Raw genomic sequence first — 10,003 nt, 5'->3', positions numbered from 1 at the left:
ACTGTCTCCAGTGACCTGTAAACAGGCTAATGGTGAAACGCCTGTTGCAGAAAAGCAATCACCTGTTCATTTAAAATATCAAGTGAGTTATTCCATGACTTTGCCGATTGCTTTTCTCTGTCATGAAAGGGCCCCTTAGCTCTGCTGCCGCTTAACCAAAACACAACTGAACAGTTTATATTACATGACCTTATGTTTGTCGGGAACTTTTCTTTTACATATAATATCTCATTTAATCCCAACAATTGTGCGGGATAAGTATCATGATTCCTCAATTTTAAGAGGAGGAAATTGAAATTTGGAGAGAAAAAAATGACTTGCTCAAAGTCAGAGACCTAGTAAGTGAGCACCAGAAATCAAACTCTGGTCTGTCTTGGCTATTAAGCCTACACGTGACTTTTTGTACCGTATACTGTGTTGGATCCAAGGCTGGGATCCGTTGGCCTGGGCTCTTGGCCTGCCCTGCCACCAACTGTGTGACACTGCATAGGTTTCCAGCTCTCTGGGCCTCATAACCCCATTGCTGTCCCTTTGTCAAAGAGCTGTAAGTACCCATTCAGTCCTGATTATGACCATGCCCTTGAAGCAAAGCCAACGACTTAGCATGCAGGCTGTCTCACTGCATGACGCATTCTTGTTCTCCATGTGGACAGTGAATATGCCTTTGCTGATGTCCCCAGTGAAGGGGTGACATCAGCCACATCACTTCAGGTCATCCTTGCTGTACCTCTTCTTTGGAACAAGGAATCTGACAGAAGTAAGGAGAAAGCTGTACACAGATAAAAAATAATAACAAGGGTGACTTCTGGACTGTGTTAAAATGATAACAGACTAAAATCTATTTTCTATCACCTATTTGGTGGTGGTCTGAATCATCTTAAATTTGTAAAGAGAATAGGACTGGTAATATAAAGTATTTTATATCATTCTGGTCTATGATTGGATTTGAAAACTGTTACACAGTTTGGATTGCTTTGGGCTGCAAGCAAAAGAAAAAAAGCACTCAACAATAGCAGCTTATAATTTGCTTGTCATACTTCATGTGTGATGTCTGAAGTAAAGCAGTTCCAGAGTTGGTCTGACAATTCATTGATGTCAGAACATTGAGTTCATGTCTCTGATTTTCTTGGTCTTTTCCAGATGGCCATACATTTGCAGTCAGAAGAATCATGTTTTCACAAGATAGCATCTCAAGCAGCAGAGAAGGGTTGAGGGAAAAGGAGGGTTCTCTTTATGGACCTTCCACTTTAAGGAGGAAACTTTATCCTTCAAGGCTTGCAGAAGACTCCCCCTTACATCAAACTATACAAAGTAGGTCTTGTGTCACCTTCAAGACCAATCATTGGCCAGGTTTCCTGGGCTGGCTTGGACCAATCATGATTTTTTCCCTTACCATCTAAACAAACCTGAGGTACAGTGAGCCAGAAAGTCTGTTGTGGACATCATCATTACCTGGCCCCTGCCTCCCTCTCCAAGATCACCTCTGAGAACTCCCACTCATGTTCTCTGCCCTCCAGGCACCTTGAACTTGTGTATACACTGTTCCCCTTCTCTGATTCATTCTTCTCCCAACTCTTCACCTGGCTAACTACTACTCATCCTTCAGATCTCATCCAAATATCACTTCTTAAGTGATTCCCTCTCTCCCTCAGACAAAGCCAGATTCTCTTTTGATACACTATCATGGTGCTCTGTTAACTTCAGAACACATTTTCCCATTTGTAATTTTGTATTCATTTGTCTGAGTATTTGATTAATGTCTGTCTCTTCCTCCACGAGACAGTAAAATCCATGAGGACTATTAATTTTATATCTGCTTCTGCTGACTGTTGTACCTCCAGTAGCTGGCGTAAATGCCTCTCCCATGCTTTACTAACTGTGTGCTTACTATGCACAAGGTGTTATATTATGGATCAATAGATAAATGAAAAAAATCAATGTCTTTTGAAAGCTTAAAACTTGGCCAGGGAGATCAGAGACAATGAACATTAATACTCCAAAGATAATCACTTCTATTTCACTTTCATACTTCACTCTCATGTCCACACTTCGGACCTGATAGTTACCCATCCCTGTCTGGTCTTTGATAACTTTAATTCTGGTATCTCACCTTCTGACTGCAACCTCCCATCCTTCCACCTTTTCTATTTCCTCACTTCAACCAAACTTGTTCTTCAGCCTCTTCAAGCCCTCAAGATTCTCAACCCTTCCTCATGCTTTCACACGTCTTTTGTGATCAGTGACCTTTTCCAGCTGAAACTACCGTTCCCTCAACCCCTTGTCAACGGAGGTGAGCCAGCCTAGGCTTTGTACAAGTCTAACCACTGATTGGATCAGGGTGAGCATGTGACCCTGGGGCTGCCTGTTGATTGGTTGCCTGGTGGTCCATAGAGCGACATGACACAGAGTTTTGCTCAAACGTGGCAGTGCAGTTAGGGAAGCCTTGTCGAAATTCCAAGTTACTCTACATATGATTCTCTTTGGCATTGATCTATTTTCTTTGTCTCTTTTGCTCAGTCCTCTACTTGCATGCAATCCTTATGTTTCTGAATCCCCAGAGTTCTTTTCTTAGAGATTTCCCCACTTTACAAGTATTTCTTAACATTGGAAGTGTGGCGGGTCCACTGAAATTGGTGACCATAAATCTGGCAAGATTCCTAGCTGCCTGATGTGTGATTTCTCTTCAGTGGTATTGAGCTGTTCAGGAGCAGACATGGGGGAGCCAAGTGGCGAGGTTCATTCTGGGTTAGTGTTTTTGCTGGAGAGATGACACAGAAGAACAAAAAAGTAAATGAGCTTAGGATACTTGCAAAAGAGTGCTCAAATAGATGAAATATGGAGTCAGAGGGGCATAAGGAGGGAAGAGATGATAGGAGGGGCTCCTGGGGAGAAAGTATTGGTGAGACTGAAGAAGATGGAATAAACAGGCCAGAAGGGTAGGAGGTGGTGTTTGGAGAAAGCATGATTGAGTTGAAGATCTTAAAAGCAGACCAGCTGCAGGAGGTGAGTGGCTGAGCTCTAGTGTAGGGAAAGGTCAGTGGCCATGAGGGAGTCAAGGAACTTAAAGGCTAAGGTGTTTGGACATCCATGTGGGCATCCAGTTTATGAAACCAAATCCTTTTGAAATTCTCTGAAGTTTTTTGAAATGAGAAACAGAATAAAGTTAATCATTCTCTGCCCATCTCTCCTAACACATATATACATCAATGTTTATTTTTATATTTGGATTCATTTGTAAAAGCAAAAGTAGATATAAATGTCAAAGGAGGACCTTCGGATCCATAGAAGATTGAAGTCAGAATCCTCTTTGTTTCAAAAGAACCCTTGGGTTCATTTTCTGGGGACTAGAGAATGTGCATAGGTGGTAGGAGGTGGCCCAAAGGTTAGAGGCTGGGGAGACAGCCAAAAAGACCAGCACTGATCCTCCAGAGGCTGGAAAAAGCAAGGAAATAGATTTTTCCCTGAAGCTCCAAAAGGAACATGGCTTTACTGACACCTTGGCTTTATATTTCTGAACTCTGTAACTCTAAGAGCCACTAAATATGTGGTAATTTATCACAGCAGCAACTGGAAACTAATGCAGAGAGAATGGGTGTTGGGTGGGTTAACATAAGGGTCTACCATGTATGTGTAGTAGCCAGCTCAAACTTGTGCAAAACGGAAATCTTGATTTTCACCGTTCTTAACCCTCCCACCTCTTCCTAGTCTCAGGAAACAGCACCTGCTTAGACTATAAACCTGATTTCTAGCCTTTTCAAACATCCTTACTCCAAATCTGTCAGCAAATCCTGCTGTCTCTACCTTCAAGACAAAGCCCACACCCGACCACTTCCCCTGACGTCCACGGCCACGCCAACTTGCCATATCTCTTACCCAGGCCACTTCTGTAACACCTGGGTTCCCCACTTCTACTCTTTCTCTCTTTAATCTCATTATCCTATTATCTCTGACAATAGTTCATTGATTCCATCACCTTCCTGCTCAGATCCCTCCAATGGCTTCCCATTGCATTAGAATGAAACCCAATGTGCTCACCAGGGTTGAAAGCCCTACACAATCTGGCCCTGTCACCTTTCACCCTTATTTCCCAGCATCCTGCTCTGCAGTACTAGATTTCTTGATGCTTCTCAAATGGGCCCAAGTGGTAGCTGCCCCAGGGCCTTTGCACTCACTGCTTGCTCTGCCTAGAAACACCCTTCTTTGCATATCCACATGGCCCACTCCAACACTCTGCTCAAATTTCTGCTCAGATATAGGCCTTAGCAGCCTTTCCCAGTCATTCTGTCAGAGCAGGCAGATGGCTAGATATGAGCAGAGAAAGGGGGACACAGACCAAATGGCAGGAATTGGGCAGAAAGGAAGGGCACAGGCCAAATGCAGGAAACCACACATCATGTGAGCAGCAGGGATCCTTGGGCATAGAAAGAAGAGCAGGAACCTTGGGGCTGATAAGGGATCATGCCTTTTGGGATGACAAGTGGCCTGGAGAAGAACAAAGAAAGGTGAGAAAAGGCAGGAATTTCTAGTGTCCGAATGTAACCTTTTGCTCATTGTGCCCTCATTTTAATAAAATTAGCCTTGCAGATCAGAAGTACCCATCATGCACCGACACCATGACACCTCCAATCCAGACTAAATAAGGACAAAAATCCCCCCTCCCTTTGGGAAGGTGGAGCTGGGATGATAATCAGGGAATACGACCCCAAACCCTTCCCTCCCCATTGAATATTCTGCCCATTCATGTTTACACCCTATGTAGCTAACTTGCGAAAGAAACTCAGGGCAGCCGCTCACCTGAGCCTGCCCGCCCTCCCCGAGAGTGTACTATCCATCCTTTAATATAATCCCCACTTTACCTTTTTTTAACCTCTAAGTCTTGTCTCTGAATTCTTTCTGGGACAGGACAAGAACCCGGAACACCGGTTGCATCTATCGGCAACAGTTCCACTTCACTTAACTCCCAAGCTCCTTATCCTGAGTTACCTTTCTTCATAACACTTCTCACCATGTGAAATCACATTAACTGTCTTCTTCACTAAAATGCAGATTCTATGAGAGCTAGGACTATCTTGTTACCTGCTGTATCTCCAGTGCTAAGAACAGTGCTTGGCAAAGAGCTCTATAAATAACTGTTGATTGAGGAAAAAAATATATATAAATGGTTATCTCCTTTTTGGTCTCTTTCATGATTGGTGAAAGGGCAAGTGTTGCCTTCTTATGTAGGTGATGTTTACTCAGAACACAAATTAGTGCATTTTTACATACTCATCCACACCTTCTGTATCTTTATGCCTGAAAGAGAAACTGGTTTTCAGCTCCCACAAGTCCTGTCATAGGTTGGAAGAGGAGTTGTGAACCAACTATGACTTCGTTGAAAGTACAAATCCAATAGCGCAGCCCTCTTCAATCACAAATGGATGACTTTTGCCCTCTCAAATGAGAGGGACCACTGTTCACATTGGCTGTGTGACTGTTAGGTGCCGGTTGATTAATTACAGGAAATTCTTCCCTGGTATTCTTTCCTAACCATTGCCTCCAGCACACATCCAAATCTCCTGGTTTTAAAAGTTAGCCTTTCTCATTTGCTCTTGGTGCTTATGTTATGTTTTAAATGTTTAGCAGATAGAATACATCTATCTTTACAATTCCTTTCTCTCTTGTTACTCAGTTTCACTGAAGAGTGTAACTATCCCTTGGGACCCTCCCCAGGCTCCAAAGTTTCTAAACTGTTCAACTTACCCCTTCCCAGGTGTATTTTACCACTGGTTTACAAACTTGGCTGCAAACTGAAGTTAAACAACACTGATTCCTGGTCCCATCCTCAGAGATCCCAACTTAGTCAGTTTGGGATGCTGCCTGGGCACTGGGACTGGAAAAGATCTCTAGGTGATTCTAAGGTGTAGCCACAGTTGAGAACCATCACATCTAGTCCCTCTCATTAGGGTCTTTAGAACCCCCTTTCTGAATAAACTCCTCAGACTCCTTGGAATTTTCCATTTATCTGTTGCAATGTGCAAAGAACAGGCTTTTGCCTGATGACTCATAACAACACCCAACAAAGGAGATGTCTCCTTACTTGATTTTATAGTACCTTGGAGTTCGTACAGCCCTACTCACACATTGTTTTCCTCTAACTTCTCCCAACATCCCTGTGAGGTGGGCATTCTAGGCAAGGTGAAATGATGGCAGCTGGGACAACGGTCTGCAGAGTTAGGGCTGGGGCAGCCAGATGGAGCAAAAGAAACAAACAAAAACAATCCCACAAAAACAGGATGCCCAGTTAAATTGGAATTCCAGATGAACAACAAATAATTTCTTAGTATAAGTATATTCCATGCAATATTTTGGACATACATTTAAAAAAAAAGTTCTATCTGCAATTTCAATGTAAAAACAGGTACTTGAATTTTATTGGTCAACTCTACACTCAGTGTCCATTCCTCTTCTGAAGCTCAGGCTAGTGGCTATGTCTTCTTGTAGTGTCCCAGGACCTTGGCAACCAGGTCCCACCCTTGTTCCTCCTCTCCTCTGAAGGGGTAGCCATAATCCTCAGAAAGCCTCTCGTGTATACTAGAATCCACTTGCACTTCCTATTTTCCCCTCCCAATCTCCTTCCTGTGTCCTAAATTATTAATCAGGTCAGGCTGGTTTATAAAACACAAACATTTACTGAGTATTTTCCATGGGCCGGGCATTGTGCTAAGTGCTTTGTACTCAGTACTTCATTTGTTCCTCACCAGGCTCTTGGAGGTAGGTACCATTTCCTAGGCTCCTACATACAGCTGTTTCTGTTTTAAGATGGAGAAACTGAGGTTTAGAGAGCTTGAGAGATTCCTAAGGTCCTACAACGGGGAAGTGCCAAAGCTGGGATTTGAACAGGGCTTTCTAAGTCCAGAGCCTTTGTTCTGCACCAGCATACTAGAAAAACCAGATGAAAAGCCTTGTGGCTTTGCTGTTCAAGTTTTCCAGCTTGTTCAGTTTAGCTTTCTGAAGCTCCTGGGATTTGGAACAACCATTGGCTCCACCTCTTCCATGCCATGTGGGTGGCCGGGGAGAAGAAAACTGTTGACAGTGTAGCAATCTATAAGATGCATACATATTTTTGGAAACTTTATTTTTAACCCTAAAAAAAAGAAGTGTCACCCATAAGGCTCTTGAAGAAAGACTTCAGCATCCATTGCCAGCAAAGTAAATAAACTCTCAGTCAACACAGGGACAATGTTCTTTGAACATGTTTGCTGAGGCTAAGGGGCAAATAGTTTATGCTGATTCGGGGTAACTGGCCACAAATACAACGTGTCAGAAAGGCTTTTTTTCAAGTGTTCCCTATCTTTTTTGGTATAAACTGCCCCTAATCTTTAGCAGTCTGTAAATATTTGTGCAATTAATGTATGCTGGCAAACGTCTTAAGAGAAAAGCAGGCTTCATAATGCCAAGCAAAATTGTAATTAGTAAGACAAAAGAAAAAAATTTGTATCTTTCATCTCAGTGCTTAAAAACTGTCAACATTTAATACAGCTAGAAGCTTTAGAAAAGATAATTTGCAAAAGCTGACTTCTCTAAGCTATTAGGAGTTTGTCCTACACCCTAGCATAAAAAACACTCACTTGAGAACTAATTTTTCCCTTCCTTCCTTAGCATTAATTCAGTCAACATTAATCAAAGGCGTGGTAGAGAAGTTTCTTTAGAAATGTCAGTGATGTTGTTAAAGGGAGTGTTTTGCATTGTGGTCCTTACGAGGCACTGGAGGAGAGGGGAAACATGAGTGACCCATCTTGCCTAGAAATGACTGCCTAAGTGACGCGAGAGAAAGAGGAAAGAGGTGTGCCAGCTGACACCAGCCGAAGAAGCCAGTGCACCTGGACACGTTCACTGCAAGTTGTCTGCCGGGGTGCTGCTCCCTTTACACTTTGCAGGCTTCCTCCAAAAGTTGTCGTGGCTTGAATTTACTATTCAGACTCTGGAAGTTCCTGGGCAAGAGCTCTCTAGCTCTGAGCACATTTGTGCCTTGAGTCAGGATAGGATGGCTAGCTGGCTATTATAAACTGAATGTTTATGTCTTTCCCCCAAATGCATATGTTGAAATCTTAACCCCCACAATGTAACAGTATTAGGAGGTGGGGCCTTTGGGAGGTGATCAGGTCATGAGGGTGAAGCTCTCATGAATAGGATTAGTGCCCTTACAAGAAAGACCTCAGAGAGCTCTCTTGTGCCATGTGAGGACACAGTGACAAGACAGCTGTCTATGAACCAGGAAGCAGGCTCTCACCAGACACTGAATCTGCTGGGGCCTTGATCTTGGACTTTACACCTCCAGAACCGTGAGAAATAAATGTCTGTTGTTTAAGTCTCTCATTCTATGGTAATTTGTTAGCGGTTCAAACTGACTAAGACACCAGGTCTGAATAGTCAATGCATGATGGTCAATCGACGGTCTTGCCTAGCTGTTTAATATTGGTTTTGCTGCCACTCACGCTGATCTGCACAGGAGTCTTTTGGTATCAGTATAAAGCACATTCTCCTAGAATCTCCAGGCAGGTTAGTTAAACATGCAGATTCCTGGTCTCCACCCGAGAAATACTGAAATCACAATGAGGGTGGAGTCGGGTGCATGAATCTGCTCCATACAGATCCTCCAGGATTCTTAGGCACCCCAAAACTTGAGAATCACTAGGGTAAAGGAATCATCTTCTATCTGATGAGCTTCCTTGTTGAGAGGCTGAAATGGGAGAGGATTAGATATTTCCTTTGGTAACCTGTCTCTGAATCCCCAAGCAGAGGGACACCTCCTCACTTGTACACTCGAGTAATGTATGTACAACGTTGTTACAGCCACTGTTTTACTGGAGTGATTTGTTTATCTCTTCTGGGGAAAGTATCATTTCTTAGGCATCTTTTTAACCCCACCCCTAACACAACAACTGGAATTTAGTACGACTCTCTAAATGTTTGCTGCATAAATCAACCCTTGGTGTAAATTCCCACACTTTTGGAAGACCTCACTTTGAGGCAGAAAGTGTCCAGTAGAGCGTTTTCCGTAAGTTTCACATCAAAATCATTGTCTTCACATCATTCTTTGATACCTACCTTTTTTTAGGGAGGGGGTAGTATTTGGCTTATTTATTTAGTCTTAGAGGAGGTACTGGGGATTGAAGCCAGGACCTCGTGCATGCAAGCATGCACTCTACCACCTGAGCTATCTACACCCCTCCCCCCAGCACTGAGTGTTTTGTGCCAGGCATTGTGCTAAGCACTTTACATAAGTTATCTCATTTGATCTTCACAACGTTAGTATTCTCAAGGGCTGATGAGGAAACATAAAGATGGCCTAAGGTAACATGAGCACGAAATGGTCAAGTGGCAGGGCTGGGATTAGAACTTGGATCAGACTGTTTAATTAATTGAACAAGGAGGCCATTCGACTCAAGGTAGTTTTAATGCTGCTGCACCTCCGTATTAAACCAAAATCTAAGCTTGCAGACACCTCAGGTTTAGGAAAGCAAAACCTAAGGACAACCAGTCACAGCCAACTAGGGTTTAAGCTTTAGCCAATCAATAATGTCCTTACTTTCCCTCCACTTTTTCTCCGTAGGTAGGTGTTCTCCAGCTCCCGCTGAGGGAGTGCTTCTAACCACTTCTCGTTTGACTCACATAATTTCCTAAAATTTTAATATGCCTCAGTTTATCTTTTAACAGGACTCAGAGCCAGATTTCTAAATACTGATGTTTAAAAGCACCTTGGCTAACCCTGGATCTTCAGGAAAAAAAAAGTCTGGTTGACATATATCTTAAACAACTTAAGCTGGAACTAGCAATTAAGACCAAACCTATCAGACTGTTTCTACCTCCTTTTCCCCCCAAATCCTTCCTGAACCTCATGCCATCTACCTGGGTCAGACCGTCCAAGCTCAAGAAGTGCTTGGCCTTGTATTTCTGCATTCCTAACCCCCAGGTGCCTTCCAAATTTAAATCCTTTGACACAGTTTGGCCTTAAATGCTTAAA

This window comes from Camelus dromedarius, chromosome 8 (genome assembly GCF_036321535.1).
Source record: "Camelus dromedarius isolate mCamDro1 chromosome 8, mCamDro1.pat, whole genome shotgun sequence".
Lineage (NCBI taxonomy): Eukaryota > Metazoa > Chordata > Mammalia > Artiodactyla > Camelidae > Camelus > Camelus dromedarius.
The sequence above is the reverse complement of the archived record's forward strand: the minus strand, read 5'-3'. Positions refer to the sequence as shown.